Genomic DNA, 25,684 nt, shown 5'->3' on the forward strand with positions numbered 1-25,684 from the left:
AGAAAATGCTAGAGTGGATCCAGAGAAATCAGAAGTTAGAGAGTCAAGCTGGGCACGGGGATGTTTCCTTTCGTTACAGGAATTATTCTGTATGTTTTGACCCAGAGTTGGCTGTGTTTCAGTTTTCGTGTTGATGGCATCTGAGGGAAGGCAAACGGGGCAGTCAGATGAAGCAAACCAAAGGTTCATTTTACTGTGGTGGCCTGTTACTGATTGGTGCAAAAGAATTTTTGAAACTATCCCCCGATGTGCAAGGAAAAAAAAAAAAAAAACCTCAATCAAAAAGCCCAGCAAATAGCCTGGACTCTGCTGCTGCTGCTGCTAAGTCACTTCAGTCGTGTCCGACTCTGTGTGACTCCACAGACAGAAGCCCACCAGGCTCCCCCGTCCCTGGGATTCTCCAGGCAAGAACACTGGAGTGGGTTGCCATTTCCTTCTCCAATGTGTGAAAAAGTGAAAGTGAAGTCGCTCAGTCGTGTCCGACCCATAGCGACCCCACGGACTGCAGCCTACCAGGCTCCTCCATCCATGGGATTTTTTAGGCAAGAGTACTGGAGTGGCTTGCCATTGCCTTCTCCGAGCCTGGACTCTAGAAAGCCATTTTCTACACACACACACATCTGAACACAATTAATTAGCACTCTTCATTTTCACATGTTTTAAAGGCTCAGGCTTAGCTCTGTCTAACCCTTAGAAGTTCCATTTATTTCCCAAGCATAACATTAGAAAATGTGAATTCTATATACAGACATGAGAGCTTGCTTTCTACTCCTGTGAACATTAAAATAAACAGAAGATAAAGAGGAAAAGAGAAAATGAGGGAGGAAGGGAAGAAAGGAGCTGGGAAGGAAGAAAGGGAAGAAGAAAAAAGAGGAAAGCTATTCTTGGAACAAAATGAAAACCTTAATGTCAGTTTCCTCTACTCTTGGTATGTTCCAAGTTGATGGAAAATGGGAATTAGAAAGAAACAAAGGAAAGGAAAAGCAAAACTACAGTGGTGTTACACTGTAACTTTTCAATCAAAATATAATATTTGAAAGTAAAAATATGTTATCATATGACATCACAGTCAAAATCTTTGTAGAACTCTCCATATATCTCCATCTAAAAACTCATGAAACTTTACTATGCAGAGAAAAATAGGGTAGAAAAAGGAAGATGATTCCTCAAAACTGTCTTTCTTATTAAAACCTCACTTTTGGAGAGATCTACATGACCACAAATAAGCATCTGGAATTTGTCAATTGAATATTTCTTATTTTAATCCAAATACACAGCATTTGTACAGTTACCTAAAAGCATATTTTGAGAAAAACTCTGCAGCACAAAAACCATGTTTCCTCTTCAGAAAATATGTTATCTCATAGTTTACTTTTAGAGACCCAGGCTGCAGAACTGGTTTAACATCATTACGTGGTCATAAGAGACAGTCTTGCTACTTCTGTAAAGGTACGGAGCACAAAGTTGAGACTATACCCTAAGATTACTAAGATTCTCCCAGCACTGCAGAACTAGAAAGTACAGAGACCCCAGCACTGAGTAGATTCAGAAGCATGGGTGTGACAGCTCTTCTAGTTGGGTAGATACATCCAGGATGCCCGGTGAAGACCCGGAAAGCAGCAAAGCAGAGTAAAACACCCCCACCCAGGGCATGGGGTTCTTTCAGGGGTTCTAAACGCTATATGCATCTTCCTAAGTGTCTCATTTACTACTGAAGAATGATTTGACTTCTGGAAGTAATTTAGTTAGTAAATAAGAGATGATGATCAGGATAAAGACGGTCTGTAATTTGGGGTTAGATTCCATGACCCAACATAGCAATTTCCCAGTAGTTCATAATTTTTGCTTCCAAACTTGAACTGGATAGAGTACAAGTGTAAGAAAACAAATGACTGTTTTTCCTTCCAACATTCTAAATACTTGATTTGGAGGCGGATACATGTTTGAATCTTCAGTGTGTTAGAAAAGATATTATCTTAAATAATTTTTCTCTCTAAGTCTACTCATCAGATGGGCACCAAGAATCTTCATATTTTTAATATTGTTTTGTAAGTTTATCATATGTATACATATAAATGCATGCACATGAATTATTTATCAGTCATATCAGTTGTAATACAATATTTGAAGCTTAAAAACTTTATATTTGGTCATTATTACATTAAGTAAAAGTTGTATACTTTCAATGAATAGTGTTTTAGTTTTTGCAAAAGAAAATCTGGAAAAAGTCAAGTGAATCTTTGATAGGCACTATAGTGTTTTACTTATGAACACCAAAGGACCTCATAAAATCAGGAGAGGTTCAGAGAGCAAATTGTTGTGTTAACGCTGTTTATATTCTTATCTAACTTACTGAAAATGTTTTATCATATTATGTACCCAAATAGTTGTTAAGCAGCAACTCTTTAGAAAATGCTAAGTTGCCGAATGATAATAACCCAAGAAATTACATATCATTTGAGGGTTGGAACTGAAATAAAGTATACAATTTGTAATAACAACCTGCAAATTTGCAAAGCCACCACACAATCATAATGTGTGATCAACTATCTGAAAAAAGGGATTTCAAAGATGAAAGAAAAATTAAGGTAGGTATAAGAGTCGGACACAACTGGGCGACTGAACTGAAGAAAACAAAGATAAAACAGAAGCGTGTGTTTTGTATATTTGTATTACAGAAACAAACTGACCTCTTATTTTTGAAGCAGTAAAAATGATTTGTCGAAGTTAATGACTGTCATCCTTTTGTCCCCTTCTTATCCCTTCCCCCAAACACACACACACACTCATACACACACACACGCACACACACAGTTTTTTCTCAGGAAATGTATGGGGCTATGAGGATTTTTCTTAATTGAGTAAAGAGGCTAAAACGTCTAGAAACCATAGTCTCTCTCCATTTATGTACAACCCTTTACATTTTGTGAAGCTTTCAGTTTAGTTGATCAAGTAATTAGTATAATGAAACAGTTGGTTTATTGAGCATTTTGGGTAATGGTGTCATCATTAACCCTACTAGGAAAGGAGTACATAGGTTACAAACTCCCATCACTGTATGTATTGGAGAAAAACAGGTTTTTTAAGTTATAATTTTTATGGTAAATGGAGTTATCAAACATAATCATAGAAGAATTAACGTGGCATAGTATTTTGAAAGGAAACACACAGCATTACATATAAGTAATGCTGTTTATTTCAGAAAGAACTCTGTCTAACTGAGATAATTCCTGCACGTCTTTAATGAAGGAAGCTTAGCATTTCCCCTGATAATTATTCCTACGGCATGACAATAGCTCTATTCAAGAGCTTTTGTTATATATAATAAAATAGTTGCTCCAATTTTACCAGTTCCTCCCTGAGGAGAAATAATTGATTCCCATTCTTTGAAAGCCTTAAAAAGGCTTTCAGATGAATGTTTCTGTCTTCTGACAAGCAAGGAGCTCTCTGGGACCATGGCCTGGTCTCCATGTAGTTCGAATGGGTCATGTCTATAAGTCTGCTGCAGTAGAGAAAGGGGAAGAATCTCATATAAATTGCAAATTATGATCAAATCAGTCACAAGTAACATGAAACAATTTGAAAAATGAAAAGTAGAATGTGTCTAGTTGTTCTGATTATGCAATTATATCACTGTGCGTAGATCTATAACCAAGAATCATTTTATTATTTTCTGTTGATTGAGGAGCATATATGGCTATAGAGATTCTTTTAAGGGCAATAAGATACGATTTTGTCCAGAGTTTTAAAGGACACCTGAGTCTTGTCATGGCCCAGCCATCCCTTCTCCAATGGGACACCTAAGTGGTAGATGTAAAAAGGAAGTCAAAAGGTCATTTAGTTATTACCTAGGCTAAACTAGAAAACCCAGTTATTATTTGGAACTATAGTAAAGTGAACTATGCAGATGGTTCAAACTAGACTGAAGTGGAATCTGTTTGCCTCCCAAGAATGAATTTTACCACCAGATGGCCACAAGAAACTAAAGCAACCAGTGTTTGCTAAGTTGCTTCAGTCATGTCCAACTCTGTGCGACCCCATAGATGGCAGCCCACCATGCTCCCCTGTCCCTGGGATTCTCCAGGCAAGAACACTGGAGTGGGTTGCCATTTCTGTCTCCAATGCATGAACGTGAAAGTGAAGTTGCTCAGCGGTATCCAACTCTCAGCGACCCCATGGACTGCAGCCTACCAGGCTTTCCTACTCCAAAAGCAACCAGTGTTTACATACAAAGAAAAGAAGAGATGGACTTCCCTGATGATCCAGTGGTTAGGATCATTGTGCTCCTCGTGCAGGGGCCTGGTATTCCATCCCTGATCAGGGGGTTGGATCCCATATGCCCCACCTGGGAGTTCACATGCCATAACTAAAGGTCTCACGAGCCACAAGAAAGATTGAAGACCTTGTGTGCCATCACTAAGAGCTGGCACAGTTAAATAAATAAATAAAAATAAAATATTAAAAAAGAGAGAAAAGATATTAGTATCTGCTGGCTTTCTTATCCAGCCAACTCTAAGAAATAGGAAGTTAATAAATCAGCCTTCCCTAGTGGCTCAGACGGTAAAGAATCTGCCTGCAGTGCAGGAGACCTGAGTTCAATCCCTGGGTTGGGAAGATCCCTTGCAGTAGAAAATGGCAACCCACTCCAGTATTCTTGCCTGGAGAATTAACCATGGATGGAGGAGCCTGGTTGGCTACAGTCCACGGGGTCACAAAGATAGCACACAACTGAGTGACTAACACTTACACTTTTCAAAGCAAACAGTAAGTAAATGTGGCCAATCAGATTTGAATTTAATCCACTCGACAAAGAACAAAAGAAAGTGATGGGTGGAGAGGCAGGAACCTTAACTCCTCTCTTGTGGGACTTAGAGTGTTGCATTCAGGCCTATTCTCCTCCCTGTAAGTAGGATACAATCCTCTCTCAATATCTGTAGGGGACTGGTTCCAGGACTCCAGGGAATACCAAAATCTGAGTTACTCAAGTCCCTTATATAAAATGGCATATATTTGCATGTAACCTATACACATTCTTTGAATCATCTGTAGATTACTTATAATACCTAATACAGTGCAAATGCTATGTAAAATGTTGCTGTTATTGTTGCTTAGTCCCTAAGTCCTGTCTGATTCTTTTGGGACCCCATGGACTGTAGCCCACCAGGCTCCTCTGTCCATAGGATTTCCCAGGCAAGAATACTGCAGTGGGTTGCCATTTCCTCCTCCAAGGGATCTTTCTGACCCAAGGATTGAACCCATGTCTCTTGCAGTGCATACAGATCTTTTATGACTGAGCCACCTGGAAAGCCACAAATAGTTGCTCGGTTCAGTTCAGTCATTCAGTCCTGTCCGACTCTTTGCGAACCCATGAATCACAGCATGCCAGGCCTCCCTGTCCATCACCAACTCCCGGAGTTCACTCAAACTCATGTCCATCGAGTCGGTGATGCCATCCAGCCATCTCATCCTCTGCCGTCCCCTTCTCCTCCTGCCCCCAGTCCCTCCAAGCATCAGAGTCTTTTCCAGTGAGTCAACTCTTCGCATGAGGTGGCCATAGCATGTAGCAAATTCAAGTTTCGCCCTTTGGAATTTTCTGGAATTTTTTTCAAACATTTTTGATCTACAATTAGCTGAATGTAGAAGCCTCAGATATGGAGGGCTGACTGTACTCTTCAAAACCACATAGAAATATCAACTCCCTTCCAGGATATCCTGCCATAGCCCAAGTTTCACAGGCCTTCTCCACAACAACTAAACCGGGAATTGGTAAACTGCAGACAGAACTCCCAACCATCTGGGGAAGCTGCCCCAAAAAAGAAATTTCAGGCCAATGATCTAAAGTTGGAATCCTTTACTCGGTAGGCAAACGTTCTACTAAGCAGAACAACTTCAACATTCTTCCCAAGTGCTGTCTATTGGACTGCATGTCCTTTTCAATTATACAATACAGAGTTATCAGCTACGGTCACCATGCGTCCATGAACATATAAACAGACAAAACAAGCGGTATATACATACAGCAGACTATTATTCAGCCATGAGAAAAGAAGGAAATCCTGATATTTGTGACAACATGGATGGGCCTTGAGACCATTATGCTAAGTGAAATTAGCCAGATAGAGAAAGACAAATACTGCATGGGATCACTTATATATAGAATCTAAGAAAAAATGTCAAACATAAGACAATAGAAAACTGGTTGTCATGGGGAGGGGGTGTAGGCAAAATCGGTGAAGGTTGGAAAAGGGTAGAAACTTTCATCTATAAGATGAACAAGGCCTGAGGATTTAATGCATAACAAGGAAGGCCTATTCTTCCTGATACCTGTATGTCTGGCTAAAAATGTTTGATGAATGAATGGAAGAATGAGATATATAATTAATTTGGAGGGAAAGAGTCATTTGAAGAAAGATATGCAACCAAACACATTAAAAGTAACAATTATTCATTCTTGTTTGTAGGCTGAAAGATAATGATACAAACTATTTGCATATTTTATTAATTACACACACACACGGCTGTTGTTATTCAGCTCCAAGTCATGAAGTAATATGAGAAGATACAAAAGAGCATCATCAAGAATTCCAAGGGGACTTGAATATTACTAAGACTGCCTTAAAGCTTCAAGCTATAGAATATGTCTAAATAATTAGAGGAATAATTTTAAGAGGAGATATGGAGGCTTCCATCCTTAACATGGATGCTGCGGATATTCATTCAACAAAATGTCAGGAGCACTATGTTCCAGGGGTTCCATTAGATATCAAGGGTTCAGAGATAAAGAAGGAATAAGTCTCCGTCTCATGGAAATTCCATTTTACCCAGGTACGCAGCATGAGAAAGCATAGTCTACAGATGTTTGAGAATGTGGGAAATGAAGTATCAATTTTCTCTATGTGTCTAAATGAGCAATTTGGGGGATATTTTTATGAGATTTGAAGCTTGACTGGGATATTTCTTCATGTGAACTTTGGGTGGGAAAAAAATGGGTAATAGGCAGAGCTAGGATAAGTAGAGCTTCCCTCATGTAAAGAATCCACCTGCAATGCTGGAGACCTGGGCTCAATCCCTGGGTTGGGAAGATCCCCTGGAGGAGGACAGGCAACCCACTCCAGTATTCTTGCCTGGAGAATCCCCATGGACAGAGGAACCTGGAGGGCTACAGTCCATGGGGTCACAAAGAGTCGGACATGACTGAGCACAGCACACAGTACACGGCAAGCAGAAATAGGGGTGGGGGCAGTTAGCAGAGACAAGGTAAAGAATACAGATAATGAAAGCATGAAAGTGTATGATATTTTCTGCAGTCTGAGCTCTCTGGTGGTTAAAGCAGATTGTGTAGATAAGGGAAGGGGTGAAATTTTCCAGAAGACAGAGTGGTGAAAAGTGCAGAATGAGAAGAAAAGTAGACCCGGGACAGCTTGTAAATGTTCTTGGATCCACGCTGAGGAGTTTGGACGGCTGTCCCCTTGATGCTGCTCTCTGATTAACTTCTACCTCCAGGTCAGACTCCTCTGCCGTTCTACTTCAGTTCTTTACCTCTTCTCTGGGATCACACTTAATGAACTGACTCCTTCGGCCTCAATCTCTCCTTTTCCTTGTGTTCTCTTTAGTGTTTGAACAGCCTCAAGTATTTTGCATAACTAAAAAAATAAAACATCTGAATGATCTTCACCAGCCACCAAGCTCTCTTTCCTACCCTTTACTTCTGAAGATCGGTCCGTATCATTGCTTTACTCCTAATACCACTGTAACTGGGATTCTGCTCCACCAGTGAACACCTCCTGTGTCAAGACAAACATCATCGTTGACCCCGTTGTTGTCAACTCTAGAGGACTTTTTAAAATTACCCCAGTGAGGTCTTCTGCTGCATTTGTTAGTGTCATCATGTACTCTATGCTTTTTAGTATCTTGGCATCACTTGAGTTCTTTTTTTTTAACCATTCATTCTCTATCGTAGGGTATTTCTCTGTCTACCATTTAATGTTGATATTCTTCAGGATTCAGCCTGTGTTCTGCTTTTCTTCTCATTCTGCACACTGTTCATGAGTAATTTCACATTCATGCATGATTTGAAATGATAAATATCCATCTGATAAGGACTCTGAAATTGGTCTCTCTGGCTTGGTCTTCCTTTGTTTTAGATTTCTTTATTTAGCCAACTTTCACTTGGCCATCTTACAGTATCTCAGACTCTAAAAATTCAAGAAATAATGGAAGGACCTCCTCCAAACCTTCCCTAACGTTCGATTTCTCCAGTATCAGCTCATGTCACTCAGTCACCATATCATGCTAGACAACTTCATCTCCACTATTATACCCTACCTCACAATATTCTGGGGATTTTATTCCTACGTATACCTTAACGTTTTTCTTTCCTCTATACAAATACCAGCCTCATTATCTGTGGCTTCCATGACCACAATAGCCTTCCAGTCAAGATCTTTTCCCTCCATCATTTTTCACATTTTTCCACTCTTAATCCAACACTAAAATGACTCACCTTAAACAGGACTATAAGTTTTCCTAATTAGAACCTACTATCAGTTACTTTGCCAACAAAGGTCCATCTAGTCAAGGCTATGGTTTTTCCAGTGGCCATGTATGGATGTGAGAGTTGGACTGTGAAGAAAGCTGATCGCCGAAGAATTGATGCTTTTGAACTGTGGTGCTGGAGAAGACTCTTGAGAGTCCCTTGGACTGCAAGGAGATCCAACCAGTCCATTCTAAAGGAGATCAATCCTGGGTGTTCATTGGAAGGACTGATGCTAAAGCTGAAACTCCAATACTTTGGCCACCTCATGCGAGAGTTGACTCACTGGAAAAGACTCTGATGCTGGGAAGGATTGGGGGTGGGAGGAGAAGGGGACGACAGAGAATGAGATGGCTGGATGGCATCACCGACTCAATGGACATGAGTTTGAGTGAACTCCAGGAGTTGGTGATGGACAGGGAGGCCTGGCGTGCTGTGATTCATGGGGTTGCAAAGAGTTGGACATGACTGAGTGACTGAACTGAACTGAACTGATCAGTTACCCATTACTCAAGAAATGCAGCCAAACTCCATCTCATGCTATATTCTTGCTTGTTTTAGACCATCTAAAGGTTTCCCATTAGACTTAAAATAAAAATTGTATAATTCATTGAGACACACAGTGCCTTGCCAAGGAGGTCCCTCCCTATCTCATCAATCTCAGTTTTAGCCACCAGGCCACCCTTGCTTGCCATAACCATTTGGTCTTCTTTTCAGTTCTTCAAAGAAGCCAAGCTCTTTCCTACTTCAGGTCCTTTGCAATGAGACTCTTTCCTCCAGCCTTGTATGTGTTAGTTCCTTTTCGCATTTAAGTGGGACCTGATCAGAAAATCTGAATATGTCTGCTCTCTCACTTTTTTCTATCAGCCATTTGTGTTTTCCTTCAGAGCACTCATCAGAACTTACACTTGCTTTTGTTTGTTTGTTTGTTTTTACTCCTAATGTGTACAATGTGAGCTCCAAGAGAGCTGAGACAGCTTTTCTCAGATTTACTCTGTATCCACAGAGTGCCTGGTGGTCAGAAAGGCACTCAATCAATGCTGTTGAATGGTTGTAAGTTGTATACTCATAACACCTCTTTCTTATCTCCTTTTCCACCCTTCTGAACCTCTACTTCCTACCTTGCAGTTATTGAGAAGTGCCATGTCACACCCTCTTACAGGGTATGGAGAAGCAAAAGAGGGCAACAGAGGATGAGATGGTTGGATGGCATCACCAATGCAATGGACATGAACTTGGGCAAACTCCAGGAGATGGTGAGGGATAGGGAAGGCTGGCATGCTACAGCCCATGGGGTTGTGAAGAATCAGACATAACTTGGTGATTGAACAACAGAAACCCTTCATTTTCTCCTGCTCCTATATCTGTCTGGATAATCATCTATGCTTCCCTTCCCTCTGAGCCTGCATGATCTATTAAGCCTCAACTCAGGGATAATCCCACCAGGAAACTTCCCCAAAAATTTAGACTATGTTAAGTCTTCCTCCACTGAGCCCCATGACACTCTGGGTTCCCTCTGTAACACGTTCCGTGTTATATTGAAATGATCTGTTTTTGGCTGACTTTCTACCTCCCCAATCGTATCCATATTAATGTTCCTTTAAGGGAAGCCTCCCACCTTATTCTACTTTGTATTCCATTTCCAAGTAGGGTGCCTAACAGATACTTTTGGGCAACCTTATTTTTAAACTTTATGTTTTAAATAATAGGAATTCAGGGGTATTAAGTGTGACATAGTCAATTCTGTGCTTTTAAATAATCTCTTTGCTATATTGAGGCTGGATTGTAACAGACAGAGCCTATTAAAGCCTAATGAGAGGACGAGACGGTGATGGAGCAAGAGATGCTGAACTAGGAGCAGTGAACAGTTAAGAACAACTAGAGGAGGAAGGAAATACAGACCTGTTGGTTAAAGGCTACAAACTTTCAGTTATAAGATGAAAAAGGTCTAAGAGTCATACACAACTGAGCGACTGAACTGAAGCACCTAATATATAAAATATGAGGATTTCAGCTGGTGACATTCATAAAATTTCATAATTGAAATTTGCTAAAAGGGTGGAAATGAAATGCTCTCACCAAAAATGGGGAAAGAGGGTAAGCAAATAAGTGAGGTGATGACTGTGTTCACTTAATGGGGGGAATCCTTTCACAATGTATAAGTATATAAAATCATCACATAGTACACTTAAATACCTTAAATTTTGTCAGTTACATCTCAATAAAGCTGAAAAAAGCAATGTATAAGACAAAAGTGATAAGTTGAAATGGTAATGACAGGGAAGGTGAACTGAAAAGAGGGAAGAATCTAAGATGATTAAATTTTCTGATTTGATTAATGGAATAGACAGTGTAACCATCTATAAAAAGCAAAATGATATATGATGAGGCTGCTAATGTGCAATTCAGCATTCATAACCTTTGAATTCAATCTTTCCTATAAGTCAAAGAATATTTGAGTTTGTTCATTCTCATTTCTGCATTTGCTAACGTGAAGTTTGACTATTTGTGCGTTCTGAAATACCAACAGTGTGAAATGAGAATGTATCTTTTTTTCTACCCATTAGTCCATTAGCCTTTCATGTTCATTCTGTGTAATTCAAAATGCAACCAATATAGGAGAGGATAATTTTTTATATTTTACTTTCATAAAAGATGGTTCACTCTCTTGGTAATCAGTTTTACACATTTACTTTAATTGTATCAATTTCCGAGTTTTATGAACCTTTCCCTTGACATCTATATAATTCTACATAATTTTCAATTGTTTTCAATTCCATCACTTAGCTGAGCTTCATTCCAGTTACTAAAAACTAAATTTTGAGAAAACCAGAACAAAAATAAAATTCAAAGCATTATGCTAATGTAATGTTTTTTTCCTATGTGGAAACTTGGATATACACCAAAGAAAGAAAATGCAGAAATATTTTATTTAAAGGAGGGGAAAAAAATTATCAAAACAATTGTAATGTCAGTCCATATCAGACCTATTCTATTTGCCATTAGAGTAAAATTTTGAAAGGAGTGTTTCATGAAGATGAAACTTCATGGAGTAATCCATGAAGATTTCCTGAGGGTGCTGATCTATTGATAAGTAAGAGCACAGGACCTGAAGTGAGAGAGGCTTCCTCAAAGTTTTTCTTTCTGGCAAATTTCTTAATTTCTCTCTGAGCTATATCACATTGTAAAATGAGAAAAGTAATTAACTTAGTTAAGATTTCATAGGATGCAAGCTTTAGAAATGCAATTCAAGTTAGTTTCAGTGCAGAGAGGAATTTATTATGGCAGTTTACCCAGAGTGTTAAGATGCTGAGTGCTAACCTACTTGAGCGGTGTCCATTTGCTCAAATAATGGTGCTTTCTCTCTCTCTCCATCGCTACTAACTGTTTCCTTCATGCTGGCTTCATTCCCAGCCAGGAGCTAGTGCCTATACACATGGTGGGAAAGTTGTTGGCTCATTTTGTTTTGTTTTTTTTTGTACCATGAGTTGAGAGGACTTATGTAATTCTGGAACTGACAGAAAAACAAAAAAATAGCAACTTTCCCAGGGCAGCGCAATTAGTCATGCTTGGGTCATGTGACCAGCCCTGAACCATTGTGGTTTCAAGAAGAAAAGTAATTATGATCATCCAGGCCATGGATTCAGCCAGTATTTGGTCCTGAGGAGCAGATCAGTTCCACCCAACTACAAGATTTCTGCAGAGTAACTGCAGAATAAGGAAAGGCTGCTCCCATAAGGAGGAGATGATAGAAAGGCAAACAACATTATAAAAAACATTATTATAATACCCATTCCAAGGTGGTTGGCAGGTTAAATTGGATGATACACCAAAGCACATCAGAAAAGTCAAAATGGGCTTATTATTAATTACTGGCATACAATATTAACATAATCATGGGCTATTCCTATCTTCTGCCTATAGAGGACATATCAGTCTCTGCCTGACCAGTTCCTGGGCCTTCATTGTTCAGGCTAACAGTATAATAAGAAACACAGGGTTGAAGGATTGAAGAGGGAAGGGATCACATATTGAACAAATTTTTCCTGAGTCTCTGCATTGTGCTGACGGTTCCAGGTGCTAGGATACAGCGGTGAAACTGAACAGGGTAGTGCCCCCTCCTGTGTCCTTCTGTAAACAAAATAATTTCAAGTATGATCAAAGATTTCTAGGAAAACTAGACAAAGTAATAATGATTAAAAAAGTGCCTAGGAATGAATGACTTTAGATTGGTGTCAAGAAGAGGCCTTGGCAAGAATGTGATCAGACGGTATAAGACAGACAGCGCCTGTTGGCTAGAATGCAGTGAAGGAGAAGGAGGAAAACAGAGATGAAGATGGGGAGAGAATAGGTGTCTTGCAGGTTACGGTGAAGGATTTTAATTTGATTCATTTGAACCTACTGGTAATAGAAGTCACTGAAAGATTTTTGATCAGGAATAAAATGTGATTTGCTGCTTACTGAAAAATCATGCCATCTTACTTTTTAAAAATTATGAATTGGGGGCAAAAGTAGAAACCAGAACACCAATTAGAAGGTTTTTGCATTCCATACTGTAATGATGGTGATGAGAAATATGAAGATCTCAGTCAAGGTGAAAAGTGGATCAATACCAGATAATTGTGGAGATAAAATTAACAAACCTCTGTGCTGGATTGAACGTGGAAACTGAGGGCAAAAGAAATACCAAGAATAATTTCTAGGCTTCAGTCTTGAGCAGCTGTGTAGATGAAAAGACAGGAGAAGAAATAAACTTGGAGATAAAAGAATCACTAAGAGTTTGGCCATGCTAGATTTGAGCTCGCTCTTAGACACGGAGATAGCAATGTCGAATAGCAGGTGGTCACGTGAATCTGGAGTGCAGTACAAATCTGTTAGCCCAGCCGACCTCTCCATGCTCATTGCCCCCAGCTCTCCTTCCAGCTAGTGGGGTCCGCTTTACCGACAGCTACTGGGGTCTGCTTTCTGTCCCTCCAATGCAACAAGTGCCTTTCTGCCCCCTGCCTTTGCCACAGGCCAAGAACACTCTGCCCTAAGTCTTCACATGGCTGGTTTGCCTCACCATCCTAGCTTCACCCTCCACATTTCCTCCCAAAGATCAGCTCTGTGGCACTGCACACCATAGCACAGAGTGCTTAGGACTATCACAGTTGTTTGTTCCCTTCTTTCTGCTTCTTTCCAAGAGAACGTACGTTCTCTCGGGATGGGACCTATATTTAATTTTTTGGTCCGTACTTGTAATCCTCAGTACATCTTCCCTTGTGACTCAGCTGGTAAAGAATCCGCCTGCAATGCAGGAGACCTGGGTTCGATCCCTGGGTTTGGAAGATCCCCTGGAGAAGGAAAAGGCTACCCACTCCAGTGTTCTGGCCTGGAGAATTCCAGTCCATGGGGTCGCAAAGAGTTGGACACAACTGAGCGCCTTTCACTTCGCTGTAAGCCTCAGCGTCTAGAGTCTGGCACAGAGGAGGTGGTTGTGAATACTGGTTAAATAAATGAAAGCAAAAGACATATTTTTGCAACACTGCTCTGAGGTGCACCCTCTAAGCAGTCTCATGGGTGACCACACTTAGCGCCTTCTATACAGTGCACAGATTCCAGAACCACACTGCCCCTTGCCAGATGTGTGATCTTTGATAAACTGTTTAACCTCTATTTCAGTCTCTCCATTTAGAAAATCTGAAAAAGATAGCCATCCCAAAGTGTTATAGGGATTGAAAAAAATTATGCATTTTAAGGGCCTCAAAGAGCATATGGCTTGTGGCAAGCCATGAACAAGTGATGGCTGTTTTTAGCATCACCACCATCATCATCCCTAGACCAACTGACTACCATCAGGGAAGCATTGTCACGTAAGAACACAAAAGCTTCTGCCACATTAAACTCCAGACCATAAGGCTGAAGAGGAAAATGTTCCGAGAAGACATGATAGTGTGTGATCATCATTTTCAATCTTATTTGAGTGTTAAAAAGAATGAATTATCAGAAAGTTAACAACCTTACTTAGAGTATATTTCAACTATGTGGGGATTTGGGTGTGCCATTTTACATGTTTCAATCTTAATTCTCTCATTTGTAAAACAGATCATTCCTAAGATCTTTCCAGCTCTAAAAGTTTATGACTGTTTCATAACCACAAATCCACATGTAATACAAAGGTGGGGGGGACTTAAAGATTAATTTCCTACTTAGTTTTCAACAAAGTCTAACTTTGTAAGGCATAAGACATGAGCCAGTTTTTATTTTCATCCTGATTTCTATGAACAATATTTCTGGATCTCACAAAATTCTATGCTATAAATAAAGCATTAGTGTTGTTTAGTTACTCAGTCATGTCTGACTGTTTTGAGACCCCCATGGGATTTTCTGGGCAAGAATACTGGAGTGGTTTGCCATTTCCTCCTACAGGGGATCTTCCCGACCCAGGGATCAAACCCAGGTCTCTTGCGTCTCCTGCATAGGCAGGAGGATTCTTTACCACTGTGTCACCTAGGAAGCCATGATTGCAGTCTATTTCATGAGTAGGTGAAAGGATGTTACAGGACTTTTTCCAAGGTCTTTCTAAAAATATTTTAGAAGACCTGAGATGAAAATAAAATTATTTATTCCGAGTTTCTTATCACTTGGCTGAATTAGCTCTCATTCTCTCTCTGGCACAGTTAACTTGGTAACATTCTCCTGTTAAGAGGGTAATCTTGGATGAAATAACCATACATCACTCCAAAGAGATTTCAAAGTACCAAGAATGCTTTCTGGATTATAAATTCCTGGGCGACTTTACTTCATGTAGACCACAAAATACATTCAGATTAGCCAGTGATGAGTCAAAAATTACTTTGCTCTAGGAATTAGACCGGTGTCAAAGGGAAATTATAAAATGTAACCATTGCAGAAACCTCTTACTTCACATTCAGTGGCTTCTGCTCCTTTCTGTGCAATTCCTCATTTAGATAATGATTTCAGGGGCTGTAAATACTTGTCTTAACATGCTATTCTCAATTTTGGGGGGGTTTGTTTTCTCATTTAGATCTCAATTAACATTGAAACAACAGACATCTAAAAATGGCTATTAAAGATGATATTCATGCAAAAAATCACATACATGAAAGTAGTATTTGTCAAATGTATTTATCTGGCATTAAAAACTGCATTTAAGTAAACAAAACAAAAAACCTATTTGTTGACCTTTTTCCAAACATTAACAAAAGGACTGTGAAGAAATCTGAGCACCGAAGAATTGATGGTTTTGAACTGTGGTGTTGAAGACTCTTGAGAGTCCCTTGGAATGCAAGGAGATCCAACCACTCCATTCTAAAGGAGATCAGTCCTGGGTCTTCATTGGAAGGACTGATGCTAAAGCTGAAACTGCAGTACTTTGGCCACCTCATGCGACGAGTTGACTCACTGGAAAAGACTCTGATGCTGGAAGGGATTGGGGGCGGGAGGAGAAAGGGACGACGGAGAATGAGATGGCTGGATGGCATCACCGACTCGATGGACATGAGTTTGAGTGAACTCCGGGAGTTGGTGATGGACAGGGAGGCCTGGCGTGCTGTGATTCATGGGGTCGCAAAGAGTCGGGCATGACTGAGCGACCGGACTGAACAGGGTTTCGGTGGTGGCTCTGTGGTAAAGAATCTGCCTGCCAGTGCAGGAAACACGGATTCAATCCCTGATCCACACTCTGGGGCAACTAAGCCCGTGCGCCACAACTGAGCCTGTGCTCCGCAACCCGAGAGCTGCAACTGCTGAGTCCACGTGCCACAACGACTGAAGCCCATGCCCCCCAGAGCCCGTGCTCCACGCAGGAGAAGCCACCGTAATGAGCAGCCGACACCTCAAACCTGGAGAGTACCCCGCACTCGCAACTAGAGAATGCCTGTGCAGCACACAAAGACCAAGCACAGCCAGAAATAAACAAAATTTAATTTAAAAAACCTCTCATCCTAAATAAAAGCACAAAAGGACGAAGAATAACAGAGAGAAATATATCTGTGATTATACATAGATAAATCTGCCTCACAAAATAGCTAAGTGATGATGATGAAGATGTAAGGAACGTCAATATGTGGATTATTTTCATGAGCTTTATTCATCTCTAAGAAAAACAAGAATCTTCAAAAGACAGTGAAGTTTGTTATCACCACTTCTTGGTAATTTTTGTCCTTCTGAAACTTGGTGGAAACAAGAGAGTAAACCCTCCTTGGAATCTACATATCGCTGAAGTGTGAGACATGCCCATAATATTAAGGGCTTCCCTGGTGGCTCAGAGGTTAAAGCTTCTGCCTCCAATGTGGGAGACCCGGGTTCGATCCCTGGGTCGGGAAGATCCCCTGGAGAAGAAACGGTAACCCACTCCAGTATTCTTGCCTGGAGAATCCCATGGATGGAGAAGCCTGGTAGGCTACAGTCCATGGGGTCGCATAAAGTCGGACACGACTGAGCGAAGGAACAGAACAGATGATTTACAGGAACACCCACATTTTGCATGACAACTTTCTATCCCCACAAGAATCTATGGATCATTTCTCTTTAGGGAAACCAAACCAAAACAAAACAAGACAAGCCAGACTCCAATTTTGCAGCCAGAACATATCAAAGGGGTGTTTTCTTGGAAGGAAAGAAAAACGAGGAGGCATGTGTTCTGCAGTATGTGAATCACAAAACCCTGAATTTCGGTTTTCTATCATCACTCAGTGTCCTGCAGGTGATACTTGTCATTGTCACAATTATTAGACTCTTTAAATAGAGACATGTTCCAGAATCCTCCAGGAGATGGATTTCAATAGCATTTTGGGCAATTTACACAACCACCTTCCCCATGGAAATAAGCCATCAGTTCTTTGAGGGTTGCTAAAGGGAAGGGGCATCTTTAGGTAACCTAATTGGCTGGCATCTGGTCCCATCACTTCATGGCAAATAGAAGGAGGGAAGGTGGAAACAGTGACAGACTTTATTTTCTTGGGCTCCAAAATCACTGAGGATGGTGACTGCAGCCATGAAGTTAAAAGACACTAGCTCATTGGAAGAAAAGCTATGACAGACTGAGACAGCATATTAAAAAGCAGAGACATCTGCTTTGCCAACAAAGATCTGTATCGTCAAAGCTATGGTTTTTCCAGTAGTCATGTACAGACATAAGAGCTGGATTATAAAGAAGGCTGAGAACTGAAGAATCGATGCTTCTGAATTGTGGTGCTGGAGAAGACTTTTCAGAGTCCTTTGGATTGCAAGATCAAACCAGTCAATCCTAAAGGAAATCAATTCTGAATATTCATTAGAAGGACTGATGCTGAAGCTCCAATACTTTGGCCACCTGATGCGAAGAGCTGACTCATTAGAAAAGACTCTGATGCTGGGAAAGATTGAAGGTAAAAAGAGAAAGGGATGGCAGAGGGTGAAGTGGTTGGATGGCAGCACCAACTCAATGGACATGAGTTTGAGCAAACTCTGGGAGACGGGGGAGGACAGTGAAGCCTGGCATGCTGCAGTCCATGAGGTTGCAAAGAGTTGGACACGATTAAGAGACAGAATAGCAACAAAAATTGGCTTCACTCTGCCCCACCCCACAGTAGATAACATCCTCACAAATGGCCTGATCTGTTTTCATTCCACTGTCTTCTGTCCCTTTCCTTTCCCTTTTTGCAGTTTCCTTGTTTCCTACATGTATCTCTCTATCTGTATCCTTGTAGCAAAAAATAGGAGGATGTGATTTAGGTGTGGCGAATATGAACTGACAAAGAAACACCATTCAAATGCCTTTCTTTCTCCCAGTTTATGACTGTATCATCTCTTTGTGAAGGGCAAAATACACAGCCAACAGAGGTGGTATGGGTGATACAGGGTATTAATAGGAATGTTCTTCTCCAATAATGTTTACATCGTGGTTTAGAGAATGTATAAAATGAAAGACTTGTCTACTGTCTGTAACTTCGCTAGAAAAACAACATCCGCTGGATCATGGAGAAAGCAAGAGAGTTCCAGAAAAACATCTATTTCTGCTTCATTGACTATGCCAAAGCCTTTGACTGTGTGGATCACAATAAACTGTGGAAAATTCTGAAAGAGATGGGAATACCAGACCACCTAACCTGCCTCTTGAGAAACCTGTATGCAGGTCAGGAAGCAACAGTTAGAACTGGACATGGACTGGTTCCAACAGACTGGTTCCAAATAGGAAAAGGAGTACGTCAAGATTGTATCTTGTCACCTTGCTTATTCAACTTATATGCAGAGTACATCATGAGGAACGCTGGGCTGGAAGAAGCACAGCTGGAATCAAGATTGCCGGGAGAAATATCAGTCACCTCAGATATGCAGATGACACCACCTTTATGGCAGAAAGTGAAGAGGAACTAAAAGCCTCTTGATGAAAGTGAATGAGGAGAGTGAAAAGGTTGGCTTGAAGCTCAACATTCAGAAAACAAAGATCATGGCATCTGGTCCCATCACTTCATGGCAAATAGATGGGGAAACAGTGGAAACAGTGTCAGACTTTATTTTTTGGGGCTCCAAAATCACTGCGGATGCTGATTGCAGCCATGAAATTAAAAGACGCTTGCTCCTTGGAAGGAAAGTTATGACTAGCCTAGATAGCATATTGAAAAGCAGAGACATTACTTTGCCAACAAAGGTATGTCTAGTCAAGGCTATGGTTTTTCCAGTGGTCATGTATGGATGTGAGAGTTGGACTGTGAAGAAAGCTGATTGACGAAGAATTGATGCTTTTGAACTGTGGTGCTGGAGAAGACTCTTGAGAGTCCCTTGGACTGCAAGGAGATCCAACCAGTCCATTCTAGAGGAGATCAGTCCTGGGTGTTCATTGGAAGGACTGATGCTAAAGCTGAAACTGCAATACTTTGGCCACCTCATGTGACAAGTTGACTCATTGGAAAAGACTATGATGTTGAGAGGGATTGGGGGCGGGAGGAGACGGGGACGACAGAGAATGAGATGGCTGGATGGTATCACCGACTTGATGGGCATGAGTTTGAATGAACTCTGGGAGTTGGTGATGGACAGGGAGCCTGGCGTGCTGTGATTCATGGGGTCGCAAAGAGTCGCACACGACTGAGCGACTGAGCGAGCGAGAGAACAGGTTAAGAGTGGGACAAAATGTACCAAATTATAGCTGACTAACTTTATATGAACTGATTTATGCGGGTGAAAGTTTGGATTAGGCTCCATGGTGCAATGTAGAATTCCAGGATTTTTATAGTTTTTACAACCCATTGCAAGGAGATCCAACCAGTCCATTCTAGAGGAGATCAATCCTGGATGTTCATTGGAGGGACTGATGCTAAAGCTGAAACTGCAATACTTTGGCCACCTCATGCGACGAGTTGACTCACTGGAAAAGACTCTGATGCTGGGAAAGGTTGGGGGCGGGAGGAGAAGGGGACGACAGAGAATGAGATGGCTGGATGGCATCACCGACTCTGTGGACATTAGTTTGAGTGAACTCTGGGAGTTGGTGATGGATAGGGAGGCCTGGCGTGCTGTGATTCATGGGGTCGCGGAGAGTCGGACACGACTGAGCGACTGAACTGAACTGAACTGAACAAGGGCAGAAGGAATATATTTTATTTTACAACTTGTACTTTCTACTTTTGTGTATACATTATGAAAAGTGAAAGTGTTAGTTGCTCAGTCGTGTCCGACTCTTTATGACTCCATGGACTGTAGCCCACCAGGTCCCTCTGTCCATGGAATTCTCCAGCAAGAATTAAGTTGTCATTCTCTTCTCCAGGGGATATTCCCGACCCAGGGATCAGACCCAAGTCTTCTGTATTGCAAGCAGATTCTTTACTGTCTGAGCCACCAGGGAAGCTAATATGTATTATGTAAATGTGTAATGTGTAAAAAAAAAAAAATATATATATATATATATATACTGGCATTAGGCAATTGAAGTTTTGGAAGACCTCTATATAACAGTATCTTCTGTATCTAAAATACTATTTTTTCAGTTCAGTTCAGTCGCTCAGTCGTGTCCGACTCTTTGTGATCCCATGGACTGCAGCACGCCAGGCCTACCTGTCCATCACCAACTCCTGGAGTTTACCCAAGCTCATCTCCATTGAGTTGGTGATGCCATCCAACCATCTCATCCTCTGTCGTCCCCTTCTCCTCCCACCTTCAATCTTTCCCATTTTTACCCATGTCAAATAAGACCTCTTATAATGTTCTCTTTTCAAGATTTTTTGAATAGTAATTTTCAGTTTGGCTTAAATTTTGGCTATTTACAGACTTGTCATAATTAATATGTGGGCTTAATCAAGGTCTTTTTTGAAAGCTATAGATAGATCCCCATATCTGATTATTGATCATAGTGAGGTTAATAATCTAACCACACAGCAGATGGCATTTTCATTTGTTTTAATCTGAATTCAGCATTCTCAGAGTCAGTTACCCATGTGCGTTGCACCACAATCTGCTAATCAGTGGGATTTGTGGATAGACACAGCCCTACCTGTAAAGCATTTTCTGAACAATACTTGTCTTGGCATCCACAGGTAACTCTCTCAAGGTATGCACTGGGAACCAACAAGGAAAGGCAGATTATAATGCATAAGTCTCTGTTTCCCCTCATGTGAAAAGCAGGAATGAGATCTTTAATTTCTCAATGAGATGTTTGGTGAAGAATTGTGAATTTTCAAAATCCTCTTTGTATAAGTAATTACTACTGATTTCAAAATCATTTCAGCAGTCACCATGATAACTCTTGGTGAAACAAAACTCAAATGCAATAAACACCAAGGGCAGGTTTTTAGAAGAAAAGGTGACATATAACTAATAGGGAAATATATAATGTTAACCAGGGGTGGGCAAGTTTTAAAATATTAGTTTAATATAGCCGCTTACTAGCTGTAAGACTTTGGGTGAATCTCTTAACCACAACATACCATATTGCTTCTCATTTGAAAAACTTGGATAATCATAACCTACTTAGCAATGTTTCTGTGTGGGTGAAAGCCTAGACTATATTTCACAATCAGTAAAGCATAGAGTTCATTATTACAGTTACTGTTGGTATTATTAATATTATATTGGCAATGGAGAAATTGACCAAAATGACAAGTTTTTACCTAACTTGGTAGTATATTTTGGATTGTAGACACATGCTGTGCTTAGTCATTCAGTAGTGTCTGACTCTTTGCAACCCCAAGGATTATAGCCTGCCAGGCTCCTCTATCCATGGGATTCTCCAGGCAAGAATACTGGAGTGGGTTGCCATGCCTTCCTCCAGGGGATCTTCCTAACTCAGGGACTGAACCCAGGTCTCCCACACTGCAGCCATATTTTTACCATCCAAGCCACGAGGGAAGCACAGCAGGGTTAATTTTAGCTCAAATTTCCGATGTTTCTACTTGGGTTGAAAATTCCCATTGATATTAACATAAGAATTTTGTTTACCATAGAATTAGCTTACATAATATTCACAAAGTCTAGGGGAAATAGAGGCACGTAAACTTGAACATCTCTGATCTTCCATGACAAGGTAAAAGTCGGAAAAATTCTAAGTGTCACTTGCCGAGTAGTAGAACAGAAGAGAAATGCTGATGAGATGGCCAAATCTAAGCCAATGCAGGATAAATGAAAGAATGTGCTGCTTTGTCACAATCATGGGCTTTACAACCAGACCTAAGTTTGAATCTCAGTTTACCCACCTACACACAGGATGCGCCAACGAGTCTATTTCCTCCTTGAAAAGCACATTCCCTTATAGCTATTTCTGAAGTGCTTCCTGGAGGATCAAATGGGACAATATCATTGAAGATGCCCATTTCCTTCTCCAGGGGATCTGCCTGACCCAGGGATCGAACCTGAGTCTCCCGCATTGCAGGCAGACTCTTTACCCTCTGAGCATCAGGGAAGCCCAGAAGATGCCCAGGAGAAGGCTCAAAACTCTCAGATGCTATTCAATATTGGTGAAGCTATTTTTTTCCTGTTTTTCCATAGAAATGTGTGCGGAATATTGTGCCAGTTTATAAATAACACATCTCAAAAGAGTAAGGTGAAAAGATAGAGTGCAAGTAAGCAAGGTGCCTAAGGAGTATGCCCATTAAGCAAAAGAGTCCTTGATAAGTAGGGAGGGAATTAAAATTCCATATTTAGCTAACAAATATTAAAGAAAGATAGAGGTAGTGCTGAGCAGCCCTCAGAATGTGTTGTCTTTTCCTCACTTTCTACTCTGCTGATTACTAAGGACAATAGAGCCGTTTCGTTAATTTATAGCAATGATGAGGAGCCCCACAGCAAATAATTGAATATCCCAGAATAATCACTAAATAAATAAGTCCCACTTTAAAAAGGAAATGTAACAGTGCTGAGATATAGAAGGTAATATGTTCATTCTATAATTGCAGCTGAATTTTAATTATTTTGGATAATAATCTATTCCACATATATGGAAGCTCTTTAATGCATTTGAGGTTTTATCGGATGGCTCCACCATTTCCATATCTGAATAATTATCTAAGTACTGAATGTGTTCATTAAGAAATTTGGATGGCTGATTTACATTAACATATGCCACATTCCTATTTTAAAATGGTTTTCATTATCTTCTCAGTTTCCAAGTTTTAATCCCGCCTCAAACTTGGGCAAGCCACAATTACCAATGAGTAAAGTCACGTGAGTTCAACCAAGAGGCAGGCATAACAGTATTAACTGCTTCCTGTAGTCTATCTTCAGAATCAATAATGATCACAATCACTGAGTCAATATGTGATCATCTGCTGTGTCTGTTAAAATGGCAGTAATAAGTGATTCAGCTGTCCTCAGATCATTCAGTTTTACATAAAAAATATACTGACTCTCCAGCAGACCAAGGGTGTTCAAAGGAGATAGTCAGAAACAAAAGCCAAGTTTGCACATGAAAGAAAGCAAGCCATTATTCCAGAACCCCGAAGCACTCTAACCCACCTTACAAGGTCATCATAGAAAACCTTACCCATATCTGATCCACTAACATCATTGTTAGTAAATAGTGTATTCTTGAAGAGAGGGCCCCAAATTCAATTTATACCTCACAGTCGAAGTAAATAAGAAAAAACTGACAAATCTCCCTGCAGACATCCCCACAATTTCATGTTCCTTTTGATCAAATCGGGGGAAAGACAGAGCAGAAAATGAGATTTTTGTTCGGTTAGAAGGCTGCATAAGTGGAAAGTATGTTTTTAAAGTTCTCCAGGAAAAAAATTATATCAAGGATATAAATATGACAGAAATAATATTTGTAGAAAATTAAAGGGGATTAAAAGGAAAGAGTCAAGTCAATAAAATTTAAATGAAAAAATTATGACCTAGTCATTAATAACACATGGAATACAGGATCCTGTCTGTTCGAAACAGCATAAATTGTCCTTCTGAAAGAATAGATGCTACCAGTGAGCCGAGGAAAACAGATGCTCTTCATTTCTGGACACCTTGTAGAGTTATTTCCTAGTTCAGGATAAAGTGAGCAGGTTCACAGAAAGGAACTTAGTACAACTGAGACTCTGAGGACCAGAAAGCTCTGGTCGCCATCCACGGGCTGTTTCACAGACAAGCTTATGCCTTGTAACTAACTGGTCGTTGACTTTGGCCTGAAAAGCTGCTGGAGGAGGAGACGACTTGTCTTAGCCTCACTTTCAACAACTTCTTTCTAATGCAGCTTGCCTACATTTTACTACAAAAGTATTAACAATATAAAAGTATTAACCATTGTATTTAATTTTATTAAAAGGACCTTAATTCTACCCTCTACCCTATTGATTTTTAAAAAATTTTTGGATCTTTTAAAATTGCAACACGACATGGATGGATCTAGTGATGATCATACTAACCGAAGTCAGTCAGAAAGAGAAAGATAAATACCATATGATGTCACTTATATGTGGAATCTGAAATATGACACAAAAGAACTTATCTATGAAACAGGAACAGACTCACAGGCATAGAGACTTGTGGTTGCTGGTGGCGGGGAGGTGAGGGCAGGAGGGATTGGGAGTGTGGGGTTAGCAGATACAAATTATTATACATTGGACAGATAAGCAAGGTCCTACTATATAGCACAGGGAACTATACTCAATATCCTGTAATAAACCATAATGAAAAGAAAAGAAAAAATATATATGAAGCTGAACCACTTTGCTATACACCAGAAACTAACACAACATTGTCAATCAACAAGACTTCAATAAAATGAATTTTTTAAAAAACCATTAAAATTGCAAAACAAAATATCTTTACTTTGGGATCTTGCTTTGATTACAACCTTAAAGCTTACACTCTCCAGTTCTTACTAAGAAAAGAGCTAGAATTCATCCATACTCTAAATTTTCTCCTAAGATCAATCCTGACCATCAAAATAATATGTATTTTACACTATTTTTGTTGCCTCTTAGAAAAATACTCACAAACAAAGCTTCAGCACTCTGTCACTGACATATACTTAGAGATGTTATCTACTGAGAGTAAACCTATGGATAAAGATATCACCAGGGGTCACCTAAAAAGGACTAAGGGGAAATATTTCTTCTAACTGCAACATGTAGGAAAGCAATGATTCTTATAAACAATTGAGTCGTATTTATTGTCTGGATACTATTTCTTGTAAATAGTGATGTCTCTCTCTGCTTTGGCTCTCCATTAACTCACACAATATACGTATTGATGTGTTAATTTTATTTCTGCATGTATTAGTTTCTTATTGCTGCATAATAAATTATCCCAAACATTAGAGCTTAAAAAGCAATAAACATTTATTGCCTCATAGTTTCTGTGAGTGCAGCTTAGCTGAGTGTCTCTGTTCCAAGGTCTCATACTTGTCTGTGATCAAATTCTGGCCAGGGCTGTCATCTCGACCAAGGGCTTAAGGAAAGGAGCATCTGCTTTCTTGGAATCACTTACCTGGTTGCTGATAGGCTGTGACTCTTCACAGGATGTTGGGTTGAAGTCCTTAGTTTCTCATTGTTGGTCAGAGGACTCACGCAGTTCCTTGTTGAGGTGCCTTGATCACAGGTCAGCTCACATTCATGGCAAACTGAGAAAGCAACTGAGAAGATGTAAGTTACTGCCTTTTTGTAACCTAATCTCAGAAGTGATCACTTCTGGTAACATTCTATTCTTTTAAAAGGAAGCCACCAGGTCCAGCTTACATTTGAA

General features: G+C 40.2%; 1 long non-coding RNA gene across 1 annotated transcript in view; it reads right to left on the reverse strand.

Moving 5' to 3' along the window:
• LOC129549329 (uncharacterized) overlaps positions 1–25,684 on the reverse strand; it is an 80,580-nt gene that overhangs the window by 2,313 nt on the left and 52,583 nt on the right. The window contains exon 2 of the long non-coding RNA XR_008684541.2: positions 25,430–25,562. This is a non-coding gene — a long non-coding RNA (uncharacterized LOC129549329). The remainder of the gene's footprint in view (positions 1–25,429; positions 25,563–25,684) is intronic.

This window comes from Moschus berezovskii, chromosome 26 (genome assembly GCF_049115385.1).
Source record: "Moschus berezovskii isolate FMDL1 chromosome 26, NW_MosBer_1.0, whole genome shotgun sequence".
In the NCBI taxonomy this organism is placed as follows: Eukaryota; Metazoa; Chordata; class Mammalia; order Artiodactyla; family Moschidae; genus Moschus; species Moschus berezovskii.